Source organism: Rhincodon typus, chromosome 10 (genome assembly GCF_021869965.1).
Source record: "Rhincodon typus isolate 14 chromosome 10, sRhiTyp1.1, whole genome shotgun sequence".
Classification (NCBI taxonomy): domain Eukaryota; kingdom Metazoa; phylum Chordata; class Chondrichthyes; order Orectolobiformes; family Rhincodontidae; genus Rhincodon; species Rhincodon typus.
Window position 1 is genome coordinate 64,306,607 of NC_063341.1, and position 9,469 is coordinate 64,316,075.

At 41.0% G+C, this 9,469-nt stretch overlaps 1 non-coding gene across 1 annotated transcript; it reads right to left on the reverse strand.

Moving 5' to 3' along the window:
• Positions 1-8,717: 8,717 nt before the first annotated feature.
• Positions 8,718-8,806, reverse strand: trnar-ucu. The gene is given in 2 exon segments: positions 8,718-8,753; positions 8,770-8,806. It is a non-coding gene; the product is annotated as a tRNA-Arg (tRNA).
• Between the last annotated feature and the right edge of the window lie 663 nt (positions 8,807-9,469).

A 9,469-nucleotide genomic window follows, 5' to 3' on the forward strand; every position in this document is an offset into this window, starting at 1 on the left:
GTTGCAGTCTTTGAGAAATGAAAATTCATGTGATCTTCAATTTACTCAATTCAAAGTTGTAGACTTGTAATTTCTTGTTTAATTAGTCTTTTGATTTATTAACATTACTTCATTCATCCTATTGGATTATTTTATTCTTTTTGAGCATAATCTATCAAGTTCACTAGAGTAAACTGGATTTGTTTAAGAATATAGAACAGTAGGGATTTAAAAAATGTTTTGTAAGTTTTTTTTTCAGTACAATATCATAAGCTTGATATATACAAATGAAATTGATGACCCATTCCTTTCTGTGGCCAGATTTATCCACTTTCTAGCAGTGAAAATCCATTTTTGAAAAACACAAATGAAGATGTTTACAGTACAGACATGAAAATAGTGACATCAATAAATTTAGACTGAATAGGAATGCTTGATCTTGCAAACATTCCTTTGTCACAGAGGAGCATTGTATTTCAGAAAATACATTCCTTTTAAAGGCTTCAAACTACAGGGATCTCTTGTGGCCAATCCCCTCTCAAACAGATGTACCATTTTGGATAGTGTTGGGGGTGGGTGGGGAGGGGTTGGCCTCTCAGGGAAAAGCAGCAATAGCCATGTTTGTGGCATCGTGGTGGCTCTACTGCACAGCAGTGGAGGAAAAAGACTGGGAAAGCTTTACTAATAGAGAACTCCATCGTAAGGGGAGCTAACAGGCAGTTCTGTGGCAGCAAACGAGACTCTCGAATGTGATGTTGCCTCCCCAGTGCCAGAGTCAGGGATGTCTCAGAGCAGCTGCAGGGAATTCTAAAAGGGAGAGTGAGCAGCCAGCTCTCATGGTACATATTGATACTAAAAACATGGGTAAAAAACGAAATGAGGTCCTACAACAGGAATTTAGAGAACTGGGTAGTTGATTAAAATCATAGAATCCCTATGATTCCCTAAAGTGAAAAGACTACTATGGTTGTAATCTCCAGATTACTTTCAGTGCCACACGCTACTGAATATCTGTCTAGGAAGATAGGTCAGATGAATATGTGGCTAAAGGAATGGTGCAGGAGGGACGGCTTTGGATGTTTGGATCACTGGGACAGTTTCTGGGGAGATGTGACATGTCCCAGCACCTGAACCAGAATAGGTCCAATATCCTTGCTGGGATAGGCTTATGCTACTGGGGAGGTATTAAACTGATCTGGCAGGGGGTTGGGGCAGTTAGTAGATGTAAAGTCGGGAGCAAGCTCCAATCAGATACATCAGGAATGCCAGGACAGTCCAGTAGGCAGAGAAAACATGGGCAGGATAAGGCACACATGGGAGGTCTAGAAAGCTAAATTGTACCTATTTTAATGTAAGGAACTTGACTGGCAAGGCAGATGAATTTATAGCAATGATTGGCATGTGGGAATATGATATTGTTGCAATCACGGTCAAGGTTGAAGCAAGGATAGGACTGGCTCCTCAATATCCCAAGGTATAGAAGTTTCAGGCACAATAGTTGGGGTGGGGATCAGAAGTTAAGACAGGTGGGGGCATTACATTAATGGTAAAGGAAACTATCACTGCAGAAATGAGGGAGGACATCCTAGAAGAGTCTTCAAATGAGGCATTCTTAGTCGCACTTAGAAATAAAAATGGGGAGATTACCTTGTTAGGATTATGCCACAGTCAGGCAGATAGAGGAGCAGATAAGTTGGCAAATCATAGAAAGGTGTAAGAGAAACGGTTATAGTTGTAGGGAATTTCAACTTTGCTAATATTAACTGGGATCATCTTAGTGTGAAAGGATTAGATGGGGTAGAATTTTTAAAGTGCATCCAGGTGAGTTTTTTTTTGTGCTAGCTACAGATGGGGCAGCATTAAACCTAATCCTAGATCGAAGCCAGTTAAGTGGTCAAAGTTTCAAGTGGGTGACCGTTTTGGGGATAGTGACCATAACTCTGCAAGTTTCAAAATCATATGGAAAGGGATAAGGATAGCACAGCAGTTAAGTATCAAAACTGGGGCAAGGCCAATTTTCCATATCATTAGACAGGATCTGGCGAAAAAGCCTGGGAGCAGCTACTTGCAGGCAAGTCTACGTTTGGTACATGGGAGTCTTTTTAAAAAAAGTAGTATAGTGAGAATTCAGGGCCAGCGTTTTCCTCTAAGAATGAAGGGCAAGGGCAGCAAGTCATGGGAATCCTGGATGTGAAGGGATATTGAGAGTTTGGTAAAGAAAAAGAAGGAAATATATATCAGGTGCAGTGCATTAAAAACAGGGGAGGCCCTTCAAAAGGAAAGGGATTGTGGGAGGTTGCTAAAAAAGAAAATTAGGATGGTAAAGAGAGGCCACAAAATTTCTTTGAAGGGTGGGATCAAGGAAAACTCCAAGGCTTTTTACAAATATATTAAGAGTAAGAGGATTATTAGGAAAAGCGTGGGACCTATTAGAGACTGTAGAGGCAACCTGTGCTTGGAGCCAGTGGATATGGGTGAGTTCATAAATGAATACTTCTCATTTATATTCACAAAAGAGAAAGACACTGTAGCCAGGGATGTCAGCTGACATGATGAGGTTCTAGAATAAGATAAATTAGTAAAGAGGAGATATAAACTGTTTTAACAAGCATACAGGTGCATAAATCCCCAGGGCCTGATGAGGTGTACCCCAGGCTGCTATGAGAAGAGGGGAGGAGATTGCTAGAGCCCTGGCGGAGATATATTTAATACTTCACTGGCCACAGATGAAGTGCCAGATGACTGGAGGATGACAGATGTGGTTCCTTTGTTGAAGAAAGGTAGCCGGGATAGGCCATGTAATTACAGGCCAATTAGTCTGATGTCAGTGGTAGGGAAATTATTGGAAACAAAGTTTGGAGATGACAAATCAATACTTGGAAAGGCAGGGATAGTCAGCATGAATTTGTAAAAGGGATATCCGATATGACTAATTGACTTTCTTGAAAAGGTGACTAAATGTATTGATGAAGGTAGTGCAGTTTGCCTGGACATCGGTACGGCCTTTGACAACGTCCCACATGGAAGGGTGATCCAAAAGGTAAGAGTGCATGGGAGCCAAGTCTAATTTTGAAAAGTGGATCTAAAATTGGCCTACAAATAGGAGACAAAAGAGTGATGTTGGAGGGTTGTTTTTGTAATTGGAAGCCTGTGACCAATGGTGCACTGCAGGGATCGATGTTGTGACCCTTCCTTTTTCATATGTACGTTAATGACTAGGATGTGAATATAGGTTTAATTATTAAGTTTGCAGCTGACACAAAAATTGATGGTGTTGCTGATAGTGAGGAGAATGGTCTCAGGTTACAGCCTGATATTGATCAGCTAATAAATTGGGTAGAGCAATGGCAGATGGAGTTTAATCCTGTTAAGTGCAAGGCATGCATTTTGGGAGTTCTAATAAGGGAAGGATATACACAATGATTGGTAGGTCCCTGGGGAATAATGAGGACCTAAGGGACCTTAGTGTACAAGTCCACAGGTGCCCACTTCATGCTGTCAAGGTGATAACACAGGTAGATAGGGTGGTGAAGATGTCTTTTGCCTCCACTGCCTTCACTGACCAGAGTGTAGAATATAGGAGCAAGAAGATCTTGTTACAACTTCATAAAATATTGGTTAGGCCACAGGTGGAATACTGTGGGCAGCTCTGACTCCCATTGGAGAGGGTGCAGAGGATATTCACCAGGATATCGCCTGGGATGAAAAGTCTCAGTTATGAGGAGAGACTAGGACAGGCTGGCTTTGTTTTCCTTGGAGCAGAGGAGGCTGATTGAGATATACAACATTATGAGAGGTATAGACAGTAGATCATGAGAATCACTTCCCCGAGACCAGAGAGCATTAGTTTAAGGTGAGGAGTAAGGGGTTTAGAGGAGATCTGAACAAAAAATCACTCAGATGGTAGATATATGGAAGGTGCTACCTGAGAGGTTGGTAGAGGCAAGTACTCATGCAACATTTAAAAAGCCTCTGAGTACTTAGAATGCCGAGGCAAAGTAGGCTATGGACTAAGTGCAGGCAAATGGGATTAGATTAGTTTGATGTTGGTTGTTATAGACATGGTGGGCCAAAAGGTCTGTTTCTATCCTGTAATGACTCTACAGTTGATCCTCACCATCATGAACCTCCAAGGGCCAGGAGTATAAATTGGTTTATCAGGGTACTCATTGTAGCAGGGTTGAGATTTGCTACATTAGAAATCACAGACATTACCTATTTAAGTTGATAATTTTATTCTGCTATTTCAAAAAACCAGTATAAATTGATTCGTAATGTTTGTTCTATCCTTTTAGCTAGTCTGAACAGATTCTAAATTCCAATTATTTCACACGGCTGCAATCGCCTTTTTGAACATATCCACTGTAAGAATGCTTCTATGCTTTTTATGTCCTTGTCACCCGAGGTTTTCTCAGGCAGTCCCAGACTCGAACATGCTTGTATCAAGGTTTGACTGTATTAGTTTCTTGTTAAGTTATTTCTGAAGTTCCCATTCCTCTCATCACATTCATGTGTCATATTCCTAACAGACTCCTTTTGACTATCATTTTCTGCAGACCATCCAACATGTTTAAAACAAATCACAGCACGTATTTTAGACACCGTGTAAAGAACTTTGTTTGGAGAATACCCAACCTGAAGTTTTTTTAAAATATAAATACACTTTCTACACACTCAATCTCCAGCAATAGGAACTAACTATACCAAGATTTGAAGCAAAGAATTAATGTGCTGGTCACGGATGTGGATTACCTGGAGCATTGGTAGAGGGAGGGAGGCTGCAGTAAGGCAGGGAAAAATCTGCTTTCAGTTTCAGCACTTCCTCCACAAGTAGCAGAGTTGATTATCTCAGTCAACTCAAAAGTTTGCAATAGTGCTCTTTGCTGAGAAGATTGTGGTGTACAGTTTTCCTTTATGGTCCAGTTTATCAATGGTTTTAAATCTTGTTTACAGAATTAAAAACAATCTCTTGCTTACCATCTTAACATGTTGTCATGTTGCAGTTATCCCTTCCTGCTATTGCAGCTTCTGAGTAGATGGTGGTAGATAGCTGAATATTGCAGATAGGCATTTTATCAGGCAATTATTGAGTATGTGACATACAGTTTGCACTGCAATAACTTGCCATTCAATTGTCCTCAGCTTAAATTTCATCATTTTACGCTGCACAAATGTCTCTTCCTCAATAATGGAAGAGCCCAACACATTATGAAAAAGGAAAAACCGAAAGAACTGCGGATGCTGTAAATCAGAAGTTGCTGGAAAAGCTCAGCAGATCTGGCAGCATCTGTGGAGAAAAATCAGAGTTAACGTTTCGGGTCCGGTGATGTCGCCTGTTCTGAGGAAGGGTCACTGGACCCAAAACGTTAACTCTGATTTTTCTTCACATCGTGAGAAAGTGGTGGATGTGGATACAATTACAACGTTTAAAAGACATTTGGATAAGTACATGAATAGTAAAGGTTTTTGAGGCATATGGGCCAGGAGCATGTAGATGGGACTAGTTTAGTTTGGGATTATGTTCAGCATGGACTGGTTGGACCAAAGGGTCTGTTTGAGCCATGCAGCATAGAAACAGGCCCTTCGGCCCACAGGGTTATGGGATGGTGGTTTACAAGGACGTACAGTTCAAGGGTTGCTTTTTAAAGTGACAACTGATGGAAGTGATTTAAAGGAAAGAGGGTCATTAGGGACAACCCTGAAGAGAGAAAACCATTCACAATATAAAATAACATGGGAGTCAGGAGGGGAAATTGGGTGATTAGCAGTTCAGTGGGAACAGGAACAAGGTAACAGGAGGGGAATTTCATAAGCAAGTTGAACTCAATATGGCCATGAGAGGTGATAGAAGCAAAACTAAAGAAAGATGTGAGCTAGGGTGGGGTGAGGGGAGTATTAAAGGAAATTTTAGTCACGTAATCTAGTAGAAGGAAGGAACATAGTAGAATCAAGTTGTGTCGGGCACTGGCAAGTTATCTTGATTCAGACAAGATAACCTGCATATAATAAAATAAGTAATTAAGATAACCTGCATGTTTGGCACCTTAGTTAAAAGGAAAGCACATTAAATTGATCAGGCCTCGGACAAAAAATAACTGGAAGAATATATGACTGAATTTTGTGTCCCCTACGTCAGACATCCAGTTCATACTGGCTTGTGGGCGTTTTTAAACACTGGAAGTACTGCAGAGAAGTATCATAAGGATGATTTCTGCTGTCTAAGCTTTGAGGGAAGATGGGATAAACTTTGGCTTTTTGGCTTGGAGAGGAGACATCTGAGATGTGATTTACAAGATAGTTAAGAGGATGGGTGCGGTGAATATTACTTAAACTGTAAGGGTAGGACAAGAAAACACAGAGCCAAGCTGATGAAGAACACATTTCAGATTAATATCAATAAATCCTTCTTTAAAACAAAATTAACTTCCAGGAAAAGTCATGGCAATGAAAATAATAGAGCGATTTCTCTCCAAAAAAATACTTTATTCATAAAACGTATTTTAAAAGTCCAGTACAAAACATGTCCACTTGAAATTTACAGAATTTACAATAAAATTAAATTTGTCTCCTTACAGAATGTTCCAATCCTTTTTGTCTCAATATAAACAACAGTAAGTGGTGGGTAACTATTTGAGAAAATTCTGAAGGCGAGTATTAATACCCACTTGGAAAGGTATGGGTTAATTAGGGATAGTCAGCGTGGCTTTATCAGAGGGAGGTTATGGCAAATTTATTAGAAATTTTCAAAAATGTGATCAAGTGTGTGAATGAGGGAAGTTCGGTTGATATAGTTCATATGGATTTTAGCAAAGCTTTTGACAAGGTCCCACATGGAAAACTGATTGTGAAGGTGGAATTGAGGGAAATTTGGTGAGATGGATCAGAAACTGGCTTAGTAATAGGACACAAAGGGTAGTGGTAGAAGGCTGTTTGAGTGACTGGAGTCCAGTGTCCAATGGTGTGCCACAGGGATCAGTACTGGGACCCTTATTGTTTGTTATATACATAAGCGATATAGATGAAATTGTGGAGGGAATGTTAAGCAAATTTGCAGATGACACCAAGATTATTAGGGTCATTAATAGTGAAGAAAATGGTTTTGGACTACTGGAAGATATAGATGGTTTGGTCATATGGGCAGACCAGTGGCAGATGGTATTTATCCCTGATAAGTGTGAGGTGATGCACTTTGGAAGAAGAAACAAGATGAGGGAGTATTTAATGAATGACAGGACATTGGGTAGCTTAGAGAAACAGAGAGATCTTGGGGTAATTATTCACAGATCCCTGAAGTCAGCAGTGCACATGAATAGGATGGTTTAGAACGCATATGGGACACTTGCTTTCATCAGTCATGGCATAGAGTATAAGAGCAAGGAGGTAATGTTGGAGTTATACAGTTGATCAGGCTGTGATCGACTGGAGTGCTGTGCGCAGTTCTAGTCACCTCACTACAGGAAGGATGTGATAGCACTGGAGGGGTACAGAGGCAGTTCACCAGGATGTGCCTGGGATAGAGAAATTGAACTTTAAGGAGTGACTTAGGAAGTTTTGGATTGTTTTCTTTAGAGCAAAGAAGACTGAGAGGAGGACATGATTGAGGTGAATAAGATTATGAAAGGTTTGGACAGGTTCGATAGACAACAGCTATTTCCCTTGATTGAGCGTTCAATCACAAGTGGGCATAGTTTTAGGGTAAGGGGCGGGAGATTTAGAGGAGATTTGGGAAAACAACTTTTTCACTCAGTGGGTAGTGGGAACCTACACTGCCTGGGAAGGTAGTGGAGGCTGGAAACTTTAAAAAAAATTGGATGAACACTTGAAATATTATAACATTCAAGGATATGGGACAAGTGCAGAAAATTGGGGATTAGCGCACATTTAGTAGTAGTTATGTGGGAGTAGACTTGATGGGCCAAAAGGCCTTTTTTCTGCGCAGTATGAATCTATGACTCGATCCAGTTCAGGAATACACCCTGAGGGCGAAACACTTCAAATTGGAAATTACTGAAAGTGCAAGGGAAATAAAACTTCACTGTTTACACCATGTTCCAATGTGGTGCCTGTGTAATTTCAATAAACTGAATTGTCTAATACACAGTGTTCGCAAAACTTGCAGCTGAAGGGTTCCTTTTCCGAGAAGCAATTGGATATTTAATAGAGATTTTAGGGCTGTTTCACTTGATGGGCTGAGATGAGCGGAATAAACTCTGTCACCAGTCCAGGAAGTGGAATTTGGATACGGTCCAATTTCCGGAGAGAAATCATTATTTGTTTCCTAAGGGCATGTGCATCAAAGTAGGTGATGGATCCGCAGCGAAACCAGATTTACAACGTGCAGTGCGTACACGTGAAATATCCACGTTGTACAGATTTATTGCAAAACTGGCGAGAGTAAAACTTGTAAAAGAGAAGGTTTTGTGTTTTACAAAGTCACAAGGCAAAGTAGCGAGTTTAGGATCCGCTTGGTGACTACTGAAAACGGTCACCGTCTCCAACAGGAAGGGCAGCGGAGATTTCGCTAACTCCCTTCATTTTAAACGGGGCGAAGGGCTGTTTCATTTTGTTCTTGTTTCTTCGCACGGCCCAACTTTCGGGCTGCCGTTTGCCTTCGGATCCGTAACAAGCAATAACCTTCAGGGAATACCGAAGCGACTGTCGGTTTCTAGTACTCGGTCCCGGTTTGAGGTGGAAACAAAGTTTTTTTTTTCCCCCCGGCGGTTTTAAAACTAAAGGGACGACTCCGCCGGGACTCGAACCCGGAACCTTTGAATGCCTCGCAGCTTTAACTAGAAGTCCAATGCGCTATCCATTGCGCCACGGAGCCACCTGTTGGATTGGTCCCGAAGCTCAATGTGACACCAAACTGCAGCGAAGTTTCATTCTTTACAGTTTCAATGTGATATCACAAAACATTGTAACATTCTGACTGTATCACTGTTCGATTTACTTTGCAACGTGGTACAGTCAGCTGACGCCAGGAGTTGCATTTCATTTAAGAAGTCCCTTTTTCTCTGTCTGCAGCTTTAGCTCAAAAAATTATGGGAAAGAGAAACAAAAGGCTGGTTGGAATTGCAATCCCACTGATAGTCTGCATCAGAGAACTTCCCCTTGAATCAAGATTTTGATCTGATTTGATTTATTGTTGTCACGTGTACCTAAGTACAGTGAAAAGTTCTGTTTTGCGAGCAGTAAAGGGAGATGTAACAAACAAGGGACATAGGGTGCTTATACAGAGTGAGGTAAACAAGGTTACAACCGCACAGGACACGCGCAGAAGTAGGGTCAACATTAGATTGAAATTAGAGAGGTCCATTCAGCAGTCTAATAACAACAGGGAAGAAGCTGTTCTTGAAAACTAAAAGAACTGTAGATGCTGTAAATCAGAAACAAAAACAGAAAGTTGCTGCAAAAGCAGAACTGAGGAAGATCACCAGACCCGAAACGTTAACTCTGATTTCTCTTCCCAGATGCTGCTGGACCTGCAGAG